At 41.8% G+C, this 13,897-nt stretch overlaps 1 protein-coding gene across 5 annotated transcripts in view; it reads left to right on the top strand.

The window, feature by feature from the left end:
- The window catches only part of tspan4a (tetraspanin 4a), a 526,989-nt gene that overhangs the window by 338,372 nt on the left and 174,720 nt on the right, over nucleotides 1-13,897 (top strand). The window lies entirely within an intron of this gene.

The raw sequence follows: 13,897 nt of genomic DNA, 5'->3' as shown, positions 1-13,897 counted from the left end.
GAATGTTGTCTGTCTATCTGTGTTGGCCCTGCAGTGAGGTGGCGACTTGTCCAGGGTGTACACCGCCCTCCGCCCGATTGTAGCTGAGATAGGCACCAGCGCCCCCTGCGACCCCAAAGGGAATAAGCAGTAGGAAAAGGATGGATGGATAGAATAATGCCCGAGAGAGCACGGTGAGGTCTGGGTTGAACTCCTAAACAGGAAATAATTATCGTTTGTATTGGGCCTTCAATTAACAATTTGATAGACCACTAATCATGGACTGTCGTAACGATTAGTCGGCAAATTGGATTATGAAACGTGGCTCTAATTTAGACATCGGCTTTTCAATTCAGCTTGAGATATGTTTAGGCATATGCTAAATAACAATCAGGCTTGTTTAGTCATATTAATCACCCCATCCTTTCTGCCCAACATGTACACACACTCACCTCATCTGTCTTTCAAACTTAGTGCCTCCTCTGTTTCTAACTCTAACGCACTACAGTTATGTGCTATCCGATACAAAAGTGAAACTCAAACATAACTTTGTCCGATGTTGCCACAAACATGTTTATTATATATATATATACACACAAAGAGTACACGTATTTATGAGTGTATGTCATGGTCCTTGTTTTTGTTATTTTCTGCTGGTTTTGGACTCCCTTAGTTCCTGTTTTTGCGCACCCTAGATTATGTTTAGTCTCAATGGTTACTTATTATTTTCACCTGCCTCTGTTTGGTGTTCGGGACGCTCACCTGCTCCTCGAGCACTAATCAGAGGCATGATTTAAGCCTGCCTTTGCCAGTCAGTCGGCCTGGCTTCTTTGTTTGCTTCACGCCCCTGTTACGCAAGTATTGCTTGTCACCTAACCCATGCTTCGAGTGCTTCTCTGGTAGTGTTTCAATTTTGTTCTGAGAATTAAATCACATTCCTACCTGTAAGTCCTGTCCGGAGTCTTCTGTTTGCATCCCGGGGGAACAAATCCATCAATCAGTGTATCAAGGTTTATTGATATAGCCCTAAATCACAAGTGTCTCTAAGGGAATCACAAGCTACAACGACATCATCCTCGGCTCAGATCCCAGATCAGGGCAAGGAAAAACTCAACCCAATGTGCTACAATGTGGAACCTTACTTGTGTGTATATACATATATATATATATATATATATATGTACAGTACAGGCCAAAGGTTTGGACACATTTCATCTCATTTCAGTGCATTTTCTTTATTTTCATGACTATTTACATTGTAAATTGTCACTGAAGGCATCAAAACTATGACACCTGTGAAGTGAAAACTCGTTCAGGTGACTACCCCTTGAAGCTCATTGAGAGAATGCCAAGTGTGTGCGAAGCAGTAATCCGAGCAAATGGTGGCTATATCAACATGTTTTCAGTTATTTACATGTTTTTTGTTAAGTACATAACTCAACATGTGTTCATTCATAGTTTTGATGCCTTCAGTGACAATCTACAACGTAAATAGTAGATTATAGATTATATATATATATATATATATATATATATATATATATATATATATATATATATATATATATATATATATATATATGGTGTTCTTGGGATGCAACTCAGTATTCTTCTTCCTCCGAACATGACGAGTTGAGTTTATACCAAAATGGATACATGGATGATACAGCAGAGGATTGGGAGAATGTCATGTGGTCAGATGAAACCAAAATAGTACTTTTTGGTATAAACTCAACTCGTCGTGTTTGGAGGAAGAAGAATACTGAGTTGCATCCCAAGAACACCATACCTACTGTGAAGCATGGGGGTGGAAACAGGACGATTGATCCGGGTTAAGGAAAGAATAAATGGGGCCATGTATCGTGAGATTTTGAGCCAAAACCTCCTTCCATCAGTGAGAGTGAAGTGAAGTGAATTATATTTATATAGCGCTTTTCTCTAATGACTCAAAGCGCTTTACATAGTGAAACCCAATATCTAAGTTACATTTAAACCATTGTGGGTGGCACTGGGAGCAGGTGGGTAAAGTGTCTTGCCCAAGGACACAACGGCAGTGACTAGGATGGCGGAAGGGGGAATCGAACCTGCAACCCTCAAGTTGCTGGCACGGCCACTCTACCAACCGAGCTATACCGCCCCTTTGAATGGTTGACCAAATACTTATTTTCCACCATAATTTACAGATAAATTCTTTAAAATTCCCAAAATGTGAATTCCTGGATTGTTTTTTCACATTCTGTCTCTCACAGTTGATGAAAATTACAGACCTCTGTCATCATTTTAAATGGAAGAACTTGCACAATCGGTGGCTGACTAAATACTGTTTTGCCCCACTGTATATATATATATATGTATAATTTATAAAAAGTTGGCTATGACTACTTTAGTCCAGACAATACCCGGACCTTAATAGTGAAAATGTCTTCATCCATATATATCCATCCATCCATTTTCTACCGCTTATTCCCTTGTGGGGTCGCGGGGGGCGCTGGCGCCTATATGTAACTATCTATTTTACTATAGTGCATTACTTAGGTAGAAAAGTTGCCCTTGTCTTAGAACACTTATCAGGATACTTTAATGGAAACAACACTTCCAAGCAGTTTATCTGCAGTTGACTAAATGGGTACACAGTTTTTCCTTTTATTATTATTACCCTCTCTGGAATGGATTTCGGCAGTTTTCCGTTTATTTCAGTAATACGTTCAACAATAATAACAGCCGTCTATAATTTCTTTGAGGTGCAACCTGTAATTCAATAGTTGCTTGTGATATATAAAGCAATAACAGCAGCATACATTTTGTCTGCTATTAAAGCAGTGCGGCTACCAGGGCCTGTGATCCAAAGAGTTATATTTCATATTAAGAGTAAATTGATGGGGGAATATTTAGGGAACACATTTTGGGAGCTGGTAGTTTTCCTTGTGGTTAATAAGAAACACGACAGGAGGTGAAATAATTGTGTAATATAATATACAGTCAAACATTTGTTGTTGAATGATCTCCATTATAAACACGCATATGTTCATAATAGTGACTTGGAATCAATGATCAACAAGGCCATCAGTTTAAGTAAAATGATGATATTCTTAAAAGGTCAAACCTGTGATGGTGTCTTTGTGTGAATAATGAAAGTACAATGCAATCGGGGGGGGGACAAACACAAACGAGCCATCTTGGATCAATAAAGCAAAAGCTGTTGGAGTTTGCGTTCGGACCAAGTATGTCCACTCTTTTCTACTGAGGTCCACTCACTAAAAAAATGAAAGCATGCGGGGGGCACTTTGAAATTTTTCCTTTTCAAAACCATTCGAGCTACCCTCAATTTTGGTGACCCGTCAACGTTTCTAGGACCTCAAAGGGTCTCAAAAGAAGTATATATATATATATGTATATAATATATATATATATGTATATATATATATATATATATATATATATATATTTATATATATATATATATATATATATATATGTATATATATAAAATATATATTATATATATAATATATATTTATGTATATATATTTGTGTTTACATGTATATATGTATGTGGATATATATACACATACACTTATATATGTATATTTATGTAATTGTATATGTATGTATATAAGTATATATACATGTACACATATATGTATGTATATATTTATATATATATGGGAGAGTGGCCGTGCGGAACCCGAGGGTCCCTGGTTCAAATCCCACCTAGTACCAACCTCGTCATGTCTGTTGTGTCCTGAGCAAGACACTTCACCATTGCTCCTGATGGGTGCTGGTTAGCGCCTTGCATGGCAGCTCCCTCCATCAGTGTGTGAATGTGTGTGTGAATGGGTAAATGTGGAAGTAGTGTCAAAGCGCTTTGAGTAACTTGAAGGTAGAAAAGCGCTATACAAGTACAACCCATTTATAATTTATTATGTATGTATATATGTATATGTATGTATGCATGTATGTATTTACATATATATATGTAAGTGTATATACTGTATGTATCCATCCATCCATCCATCCATCCATTTACTACCGCTCATTCTCTTTGGGGTCGCGAGGGGCGCTGGTGCCTTTCTCAGCAACAATCGGGCGGAAGGTAGCGTACACCCTGGACAAGTCGCCATTTCATCAACGGTACTATATATATATATATATATATGTGTGTGTGTATATGAATGTATTCATATAGGTATTTACATAAATATGTATGTATACATACTGTATGTATTTACTGTATATATATATATGTATGTGTGTATATATATATATATATATATATATATATATATATATATATATATATATATTGGTTTCAGAGTCGTTTAGTCTGGGGGTAGGCAGTCCTTTTGCAAAGCAATTGATGTCTGTAAGCACCCTCCGTTGAGAGGGCAATCAGGTTTCTCGCGACAGTTACATTCCTTATTGGTTTCAGAGTCGTTTAGTCTGGGGGTAGGCAGTCTTTTTGCAACGCAAAAGGACTGCCTACCCCCAGACTAAACGACTCTGGGGGTAGGCAATTGCAAAAGGACTGCCTACCCCCAGACTAAACGACTCTGAAACCAATAAGGAATGTAACTGTCGCAAGAAACCTGATTGCCCTCTCAACGGAGGGTGCTTACAGACATCAGTCGTTTACCAAGCAAAGGTAATACGCAAGGACATTAACACATCCGACACGTACGTAGGATTAACCGAAGGAGCGTTCAAAACAAGATGGAATAATCACAACGCCTCCTTTAGAAACCAGACTTTGCGGAATTCTACAGAACTCAGCAAACACATTTGGAACCTCAAAGACAATAATGTTGAATATTCAATAACATGGCAAATTCTTTCATCCAGCACACCTTACAACAGTGGTAATAAAAGATGCAACCTATGCTTAAAAGAGAAACTGTTTATTATATATCATCCAGATCTATCATCCCTCAACAAGCACAGTGAAATCATTTCAACATGCCGCCACAGACGGAAACACCTCCTAGGTAACACATGAGCCAATCACCACACCCAGCCACTCTGTGCCCTATATAAACCATTGTATGCGAATGCTTCCATTAAAATCTCCTGATGATTGAGGGAACCCCTCATGAAACAGTTCTGTAGAGATGAAGTAGTCTTGTGATTTTTCCCACACCTACATATATATATATATATATATACATACATACATATATATATATATATATATATATATATATATATATATATATATATATATATATATATATATATATATATATATATATTACATTACAAGAGCATATTTTTATTCACATATTTTATTTATAAGTACCTCGCCAATAGTGCACGATAAAGTCTGTCATCAGTCACTTTCTATCTTCACCCTATACAGGGTTGTTCTATCTTTCAGGTTGAGTTAATAAAAGTGTGGCACAATGTTATGTTTATTTTAATAAAATACTCCATAAATCTCAAGTTGCGGACAGGGTAAATCTGCATTCTTCTCCTCTTGGCCGACATAATCTGATTCCGCAGTGTCTTTTTTCTGTCACAACGGACCATACAGTATGCCCAAAAAAAGAACACTTTTTTTATTTTATTTGCGTCATTACAGTGATAGAGTGTCCTGCCAAGAACAACATCTAAACATGTCAGACCCACACTGATAAAAACATCAGATTCAGTAACGTGCATAATGTTTGTCTATATTTAGAAATGTTGGGCAACCAAACATCTTTGCGGGGCCACTTTGTTACATTTTAGATGTAGTACGTACATTAAATATTCTCTAAACAATCTTTTGTAGGTTAAAGATATTCCTGACTATCTGAACAAAACATCCAGATCTTACTTACCTTTGTGTTAGAGATGATGAAGCAAATTGGTGTAATACATGTTAAATACATCTTATTACAGTTTTTTTCCACAGGACTGAAATATATGTGTGGCGGTTTCTTCAGGAAGTGTTGTTGTTGTCTAATTTGCATATATGGCAACGAAAAACGTGCATGTAATTTTTAGAAAAAAGGCTACAAATAAATACTGTACACATATTTATAGATAAGTCTTTATGTAATTTATTAGGGGTGCTAAAAATTTATACAAATTAGCTTATTTATTAGGATTACATACATATATAATAAACACACACACAAATAAATGTTATGTATGTTGATCATGTTTTTGTTTGGCCATGTGCTGTTTGACCTTTGGACTCTTTAAGTTCCTGTTTTTTCACTCCCTGTTTTGTCACCATGACGACCAATCAGTTCACCTGTCCTCACAACTCATGCACCTGCTTTCAATTATCACATCACTCTTTAAGCCTGTCAGTTTCTGTTGGTCGTCCTGGCGTCATTGTGATCTTTTCTTGCTCTGTGCTGACTTTATTCATGCCTTGCCATAGTTTCCTGCTTCATGCCATGCCAAGTAAGTTGTGTTTGATTTATGTTCATAGTCTGTTTATGTGTTAGTTTTGTTCCTTAGCCCGAGTAGTGCCGTCGCTGTTGGCGCTTTTTAAAAAAAACTTTTTTTAGTTAAAATTAAATCATGTTTTTACCAAAATGCCATGTCCAGAGTAGTTCGTCTGCCTTCCTGGGAGAACGACCCCGCAGCAAGCTAAATATATATATCAATCAATCAATCAATCAATCAATGTTTATTTATAAAGCCCTAAATCACAAATGTCTCAAAGGGCTGCACAAACCACAACAACATCCATCTCTCTCTCTCTCTCTCTCTCTGTGTCTCTCTCTCTCTCTCTCTCTCTCTCTCTCTCTCTCTCTCTCCTCTCTCTCTCTCTCTCTCTCTCTCTCTCTCTACTGTATATATATATATATATATATATATATATATATTTATATATATATCCATCCATCATCCATCCATCATCTTCCGCTTATCCGAGGTCGGGTCGCGGGGGCAGCAGCCTAAGCAGGGAAGCCCAGACTTCCCTATCTCCAGCCACTTCGTCTAGCTCTTCCCGGGGGATCCCGAGGCGTTCCCAGGCCAGCCGGGAGACATAGTCTTCCCAACGTGTCCTGGGTCTTCCCCGTGGCCTCCTACCAGCTGGACGTGCCCTAAGCACATCCGTAGGGAGGCGTTCGGGTGGCATCCTGACCAGATGCCCGAACCACCTCATCTGGCTCCTCTCGATGTGGAGGAGCAGCGGCTTTACGTTGAGTTCCTCCCGGATGGCAGAGCTTCTCACCCTATCTCTAAGGGAGAGCCCCGCCACCCGGCGGAGGAAACTCATTTCAGCCGCTTGTACCCGTGATCTTATCCTTTCGGTCATGACCCAAAGCTCATGACCATAGGTGAGGATGGGAACGTAGATCGACCGGTAAATTGAGAGCTTTGCCTTCCGGCTCAGCTCCTTCTTCACCACAACGGATCGATACAACGTCCGCATTACTGAAGACGCCGCACCGATCCGCCTGTCGATCTCACGATCCACTCTTCCCCCACTCGTGAACAAGACTCCTAGGTACTTGAACTCCTCCACTTGGGGCAGGGTCTCCTCCCCAACCCGGAGATGGCACTCCACCCTTTTCCGGGCGAGAACCATGGACTCGGACTTGGAGGTGCTGATTCTCATTCCGGTCGCTTCACACTCGGCTGCGAACCGATCCAGCGAGAACTGAAGATCCCGGCCAGATGAAGCCATCAGGACTACATCATCTGCAAAAAGCAGAGACCTAATCCCGTGGCCACCAAACCGGAACCCCTCAACGCCTTGACTGCGCCTAGAAATTCTGTCCATAAAAGTTATGAACAGAATCGGTGACAAAGGACAGCCTTGGCGGAGTCCAACCTTCACTGGAAACGTGTCCGACTTACTGCCAGCAATGCGGACCAAGCTCTGACACTGATCATACAGGGAGCGGACTGCCACAATAAGACATTCCGATACCCCATACTCTCTGAGCACTCCCCACAGGACTTCCCGAGGGACACGGTCGAATGCCTTCTCCAAGTCCACAAAGCACATGTAGACTGGTTGGGCAAACTCCCATGCACCCTCAAGAACCCTGCCGAGAGTATAGAGCTGGTCCACAGTTCCACGACCAGGACGAAAACCACACTGTTCCTCCTGAATCCGAGGTTCGACTATCCGGCGAAGCCTCCTCTCCAGTACACCTGAATAAACCTTACCGGGAAGGCTGAGGAGTGTGATCCCACGATAGTTGGAACACACCCTCCGGTCCCCCTTCTTAAAGAGAGGGACCACCACCCCGGTCTGCCAATCCAGAGGTACCGCCCCCGATGTCCACGCGATGCTGCAGAGTCTTGTCAACCAAGACAGCCCCACAGCATCCAGAGCCTTAAGGAACTCCGGGCGGATCTCATCCACCCCCGGGGCCTTGCCGCCGAGGAGCTTTTTAACTACCTCAGCGACCTCAGCCCCAGAAATAGGAGAGTCCACTACAGATTCCCCAGGCACCGCTTCCTCAAAGAAAGACGTGTTGGTGGGATTGAGGAGGTCTTCGAAGTATTCCCTCCACCGATCCACAACATCCGCAGTCGAAGTCAGCAGAACACCATCCGCACCATACACGGTGTTGATAGTGCACTGCTTCCCCTTCCTGAGGCGCCGTATGGTGGTCCAGAATCGCTTCGAAGCCGTCCGGAAGTCGTTTTCCATGGCTTCCCCGAACTCTTCCCATGTCCGAGTTTTTGCCTCCGCGACCGCTAAAGCTGCACACCGCTTGGCCCGTCGGTACCCGTCCACTGCCTCCGGAGTCCTATGAGCCAAAAGAACCCGATAGGACTCCTTCTTCAGCTTGACGGCATCCCTCACTGCTGGTGTCCACCAACGGGTTCTGGGATTACCGCCACGACAGGCACCAACAACCTTGCGGCCACAGCTCCAATCAGCCGCCTCGACAATAGAGGTTCGGAACATGGTCCACTCGGACTCAATGTCCCGCACCTCCCTCGTGACATGTTCAAAGTTCTCCCGGAGGTGTGAATTGAAACTCTCTCTGACAGGAGACTCTGCCAGACGTTCCCAGCAGACCCTCACAATGCGCTTGGGCCTGCCAGGTCTGTCCGGCATCCTCCCCCACCATCGCAGCCAACTCACCACCAGGTGGTGATCGGTAGAAAGCTCCGCCCCTCTCTTCACCCGAGTGTCCAAAACATAAGGCCGCAAATCCGATGACACAACTACAAAGTCGATCATGGAACTGCGGCCTAGGGTGTCCTGGTGCCAAGTGCACATATGGACACCCTTATGTTTGAACATGGTGTTTGTTATCGACAAACTGTGACGAGCACAAAAATCCAATAACAAAACACCACTCGGGTTTAGATCCGGGCGACCATTCTTCCCAATCACGCCTCTCCAGGTTTCACTGTTGTTGCCAACATGAGCGTTGAAGTCTCCCAGTAGGACAAGGGAATCACCCGGAGGAGCACTTTCCAGTACTCCCTCGAGTGTACCCAAAAAGGGTGGGTATTCTGAACTGCTGTTTGGTGCGTAAGCACAAACAACAGTCAGGACCCGTCCCCCCACCCGAAGGCGAAGGGAAGCTACCCTCTCGTCCACTGGGTTGAACTCAAACGTACAGGCTTTGAGCCGGGGGGCAACCAGAATTGCCACCCCAGCCCGTCGCCTCTCACTGCCGGCAACGCCAGAGTGGAAGAGGGTCCAGTCCCTCTCGAGAGAACTGGTTCCAGAGCCCTTGCTGTGCGTCGAGGTGAGTCCGACTATATCCAGCCGGAACTTCTCTACCTCGCGCACTAGCTCAGGCTCCTTCCCCCCCATATATATATTTATATATATATATATATATTAGAGATGTCCAATAATATCGTCCGATAAATGCTTTAAAATGCAATTTCGGAAATTATCGGTATCGGTTTCAAAAGTATCGGTAACAAAAGTAAAATGTATGACTTTTTAAAACGCCGCTGTGTACACCGATGTAAGGAGAAGAACAGAGCCCCAATCAACCTTAAAGGCACTTCCTTTACGGCTTTCCACACACACAAGAGAATGCATGCATACTTGGTCAACAGCCATACAGGTCACACTGAGGGTGGCCGTATAAATAACCTTATCACTGTTTCAAATATGCGCCACACTGTGAACCCACGTCAAACAAGAGTGACAAACACATTTCGGGAGAACACCTGCACCGTAACACAACATAAACACAACAGAACAAATACCCAGAAACCCTTGCAGCACTAACTCTTCCTGGATGCTACAATATACACCTCGACCCGGCCCACCTCAACCTACTCATGCTCTCTCAGGGGGAGCATGTCCCAAATTCCAAGCTGCTGCTTTGAGGCATGTTAAAAAAATAATGTACTTTGTGACTTCAATAATAAATATGGCAGTGCCATGTTGGCTTTTTTTCCATAACTTGAGTTGATTTATTTTGGAAAAACCTTATTACATTGTTTAATGCATCCAGCGGGGCATCACAACAAAATTGGCCATAATAATGTGTTAATTCCACGACTGTATAGATCGGTATCGGTTGATATCGGTATCGGTAATTAAGAGTTGTGTCATGCCTGTAAATCAGGTTTATGTTTGGTCATGTTTTGTTTTGTTTTTGGACTCTTGCTTCAAGTTTTGTACTTCCTGGTTTTGTTTGTTTCCATGCCAACCTATTAGTTTCCACCTGGTCCCCTTAGTCACGCCCCGATCCTCAGCCTCTCACACCGGTTTCTAATTACCACAGCAGTATTTAAGTCATTTGTTTTCCTTTCCTCGGCCTGGCTACTTTACCTACTGGACTGTGTTGAACCCTCATGACCACGCACCTGCCTTTCCTTGCCGGACCCTCAGGCTTTGCCTCGCTGTTTGTTGTTTGACCACGCCACGTAAGACTTCTTTGTATATATGCCTCAGTGCTAGTTTTTGTTTTGCCTTGTGCCTTTTATAGTATCTTCTGTTTGTTTGTAGATAGTCCTGCCTTTGTGCTGTTTTTGTTTAAAGTTTTTAGTACAGATTATTATCCGCCACCGAGCGCGACCTTTGTTTTGCCTGTTTTGTATCATAGAGACAGGGCCTTCTTTGTGGTCGGCCCTAAGCTCTGGAACACTCTGCCCCATCCATCCATGTTCTACCGCTTATTCTCTTTCGGGGTCGCGGGGGGCACTGGCGCCTATCTCAGCTACAATCGGGCGGAAGGCAGGGTACACCCTGGACAAGTCGCCACACTCTGCCCCTCCATGTTCAAACTGCTTCCACAGTGGAGCGTTTTAAGTCCCGTCTTAAGACCCACTTTTGTTCTTTGGCTTTTAACACTACGTGAGTTGTGTGGTCCTTTGTCCTCTGTGTTTTTTTTATACACTTTGATTTCTATTTTACTGTTTTAATTGATTTTACCCTTTAAAATAGTTTTTAATCATATTTGTTTTTGTATTTAATTTTTTTTTCTTTTTATTGATTTTATATTTATTTATTTTTTGTTTTTATTCAGTCATTGGTGGAGCATAATATTGTTTTTTTTTTTTTTAATATTGTTTTTAACATGGCTGTTTATCACTTTGGAAACGTTATTGTTGTTTAAATGTGCTATATAAATAAAGTGGATTGGATTGATAATGTATAAATAAAAAAATGTACTTACATTCACGTCTCGCCCGTGCGAATAATCCTTTGCGTAGAAGAAGCAAAATAAATCTGTGTCACAGTCCTGACAAATTGGACAATATCGGAATATAGGATATCGGCAAAAAAGCCATTTTCAGACATCTCTATTGTGTATATAAATATATATATATATATATATATATATATATATATATATATTCATATATATATCATAGAGTGCACCGGAATATAGGCTGCACCCACAAAATGTTATATTTTTATATTTTCTTTTTTCACATATTCACCGCACTTATATTGGTTGTAAATGAGTTATTTTACACATACCGGTAATCCCACAAGTCTTCCTCATTGACAGTTCTCCAATCAGCTAAACATACTCAATAAGTCCACGGTTGTAATAATCCGCTGCCCGGATCATATTTTTGATTTAGATTTTTGTTCTGTTAGTTTTGGACTCCTTTAGTTCCTGTCTGTGCACCTCTCAGTTTGTTTCCATAGTGACTCTTGATTATCACCTGCCGCTTGCTTTTGACGCGCACCTGCCTTGTGATTACTGTCTTGATTTAAGCCTGCCTTCTTCGTTCTTTCTTCCTGGCTTCGTAATTTGTCTCCGCACAACTAGTGACGACGTTTTGTTTCCTGCTCGCTACCTGCTAGTTTTGCTTTTGCTAGCTTCCATGCTAAGCCTTTTTGGTTTTTTCTAGCTCCCATGCTAGTTCTGTTCGTTTTGTCAATGTCCGTTTTATTATTTAATAAATCATTTGTTCTTACCAAGGCCCGACTGCATCTTTGGGAGAACGAACCCGCATCACCATGCGATCCAATCGTTACAACGGTGACATTTTTGTGAATTTTTGAAACTGAAACAATACAAAAAGAAGAATACCATGTGTCACGCCTATGGTTTATGTTTTGTTTTGGTCATGCTATGTTTAGTTTTTTTGGACATTTAGTTCTGTTTTGCATTTCCTTGTTTGTCTTACCATGCCAACGGATTTAGTTTTCTGTGATGTCTGATCATGAGTTTTGTCTGGCCACATCACCTCATTCACGCCCTCGATTATCTGCTTCATGCCTTGCATTGCTGTCCATTTTGTCCACGTAAGTTTTTGTTATTCATGCCACTGAGCAAGTGTTTTTGTTTCATGTTTGTAGTTTCTAGCCTTTGTGCTAGTCTTTTGTTTCATAGCCAAGTTTTTTGTACCGCCATTGTTGGTTCCTGTTTTTAGTTTTATTGGTAAAATAAAGATGTCTTTATCTTCACGCCGTTTCCACTCCATTCGCTTTGCACCTCGGGAAAGCAAACCAAGACCAAGTCCAAGCCTGACAACCATGTAAGGCGCACTGTCGATTTTTGAGAAAGTGAAAGGATTTTAAGTGCGTTTTAAGTACATAAAAATCCATGCATTTTATAGTTAAGGGGAGATCTAATCGTCTGTTTTTCATTTGAATAGAAATGTAATTTATAAACTTACAAGTCTGACCTAAGTCCCTCATAAGTAAACTCCTCTGCTCCTGTAACTGTCGGTGCCTCCGGCAGCTCTGCTCATCCTTCACTTCCATAATCTGATAATCACATTCTTTCTGTGACCGTCCGGAACTTTTTATTGTCTGGGAAATGTTTAACCCCTCCCGCCGTGGCTCGCTGGCGTGGTCCTGAATAAGTGGTTGATGGATGAGCCAGGTAATGTTAGAAGCAGTCACACGGGGCCGCGGTAAGAAGATGTATCACCCATCAAGCAGCTCATCTTAGCTCCGATATTAAGGAGAGGAACACCGTAAGTGAGGCCTGGTGGAGAATAGGATAGAGTTATTTAACTTATTCAGAAGTGGAGCGAGAAAAAGTGAAGAGAGCAAATCAAATATCGAGGGCTGGACTACTTTTTTGTTTATTTCTTTAATCGCTCATACTTTGCCAACTTCTTGATATTATTTGGCCTTCTCTTTTTTTTGTTCTCTCTCTCTCTGTCATGTCTGTGTGATTATGTTTTGTTTATTGGACGCTCAGTTCCGGTTTTTGCACTTCCTGGTTTGTTTTGTTACCATGACAACTCATTAGTTTTCACCTTGTCCTCATGTCTCACACCTGTTTTCACTAATCACCACAGTATTGTTTAAGCCTGTCTGTTTCTGTTGTTCATCCTGGCAACATCACCTCCTGCACCGATGATATCCATGCTGCTTTTTTCTCATACCCTTTCTCGTTTTCAGGCTTGTCCCTGACAGTTTTGGTCCGTCTTAGTTTTTCCTCTGCATTTGTCTTTAGTTCCTGTCAGCACTCTTATTTTGGTTCTGTTTCCTGTTTGTCTCCCTGAGTGATGTGTAACCCTCAGCTGTGGCTGATTGGCACCTGGCCACACCTGGGATCAGTCAGCCAGC

This window comes from Nerophis ophidion, linkage group LG25 (genome assembly GCF_033978795.1).
Source record: "Nerophis ophidion isolate RoL-2023_Sa linkage group LG25, RoL_Noph_v1.0, whole genome shotgun sequence".
Taxonomy (NCBI): Eukaryota; Metazoa; Chordata; class Actinopteri; order Syngnathiformes; family Syngnathidae; genus Nerophis; species Nerophis ophidion.
The sequence above is the reverse complement of the archived record's forward strand: the minus strand, read 5'-3'. Positions and strand labels throughout refer to the sequence as shown.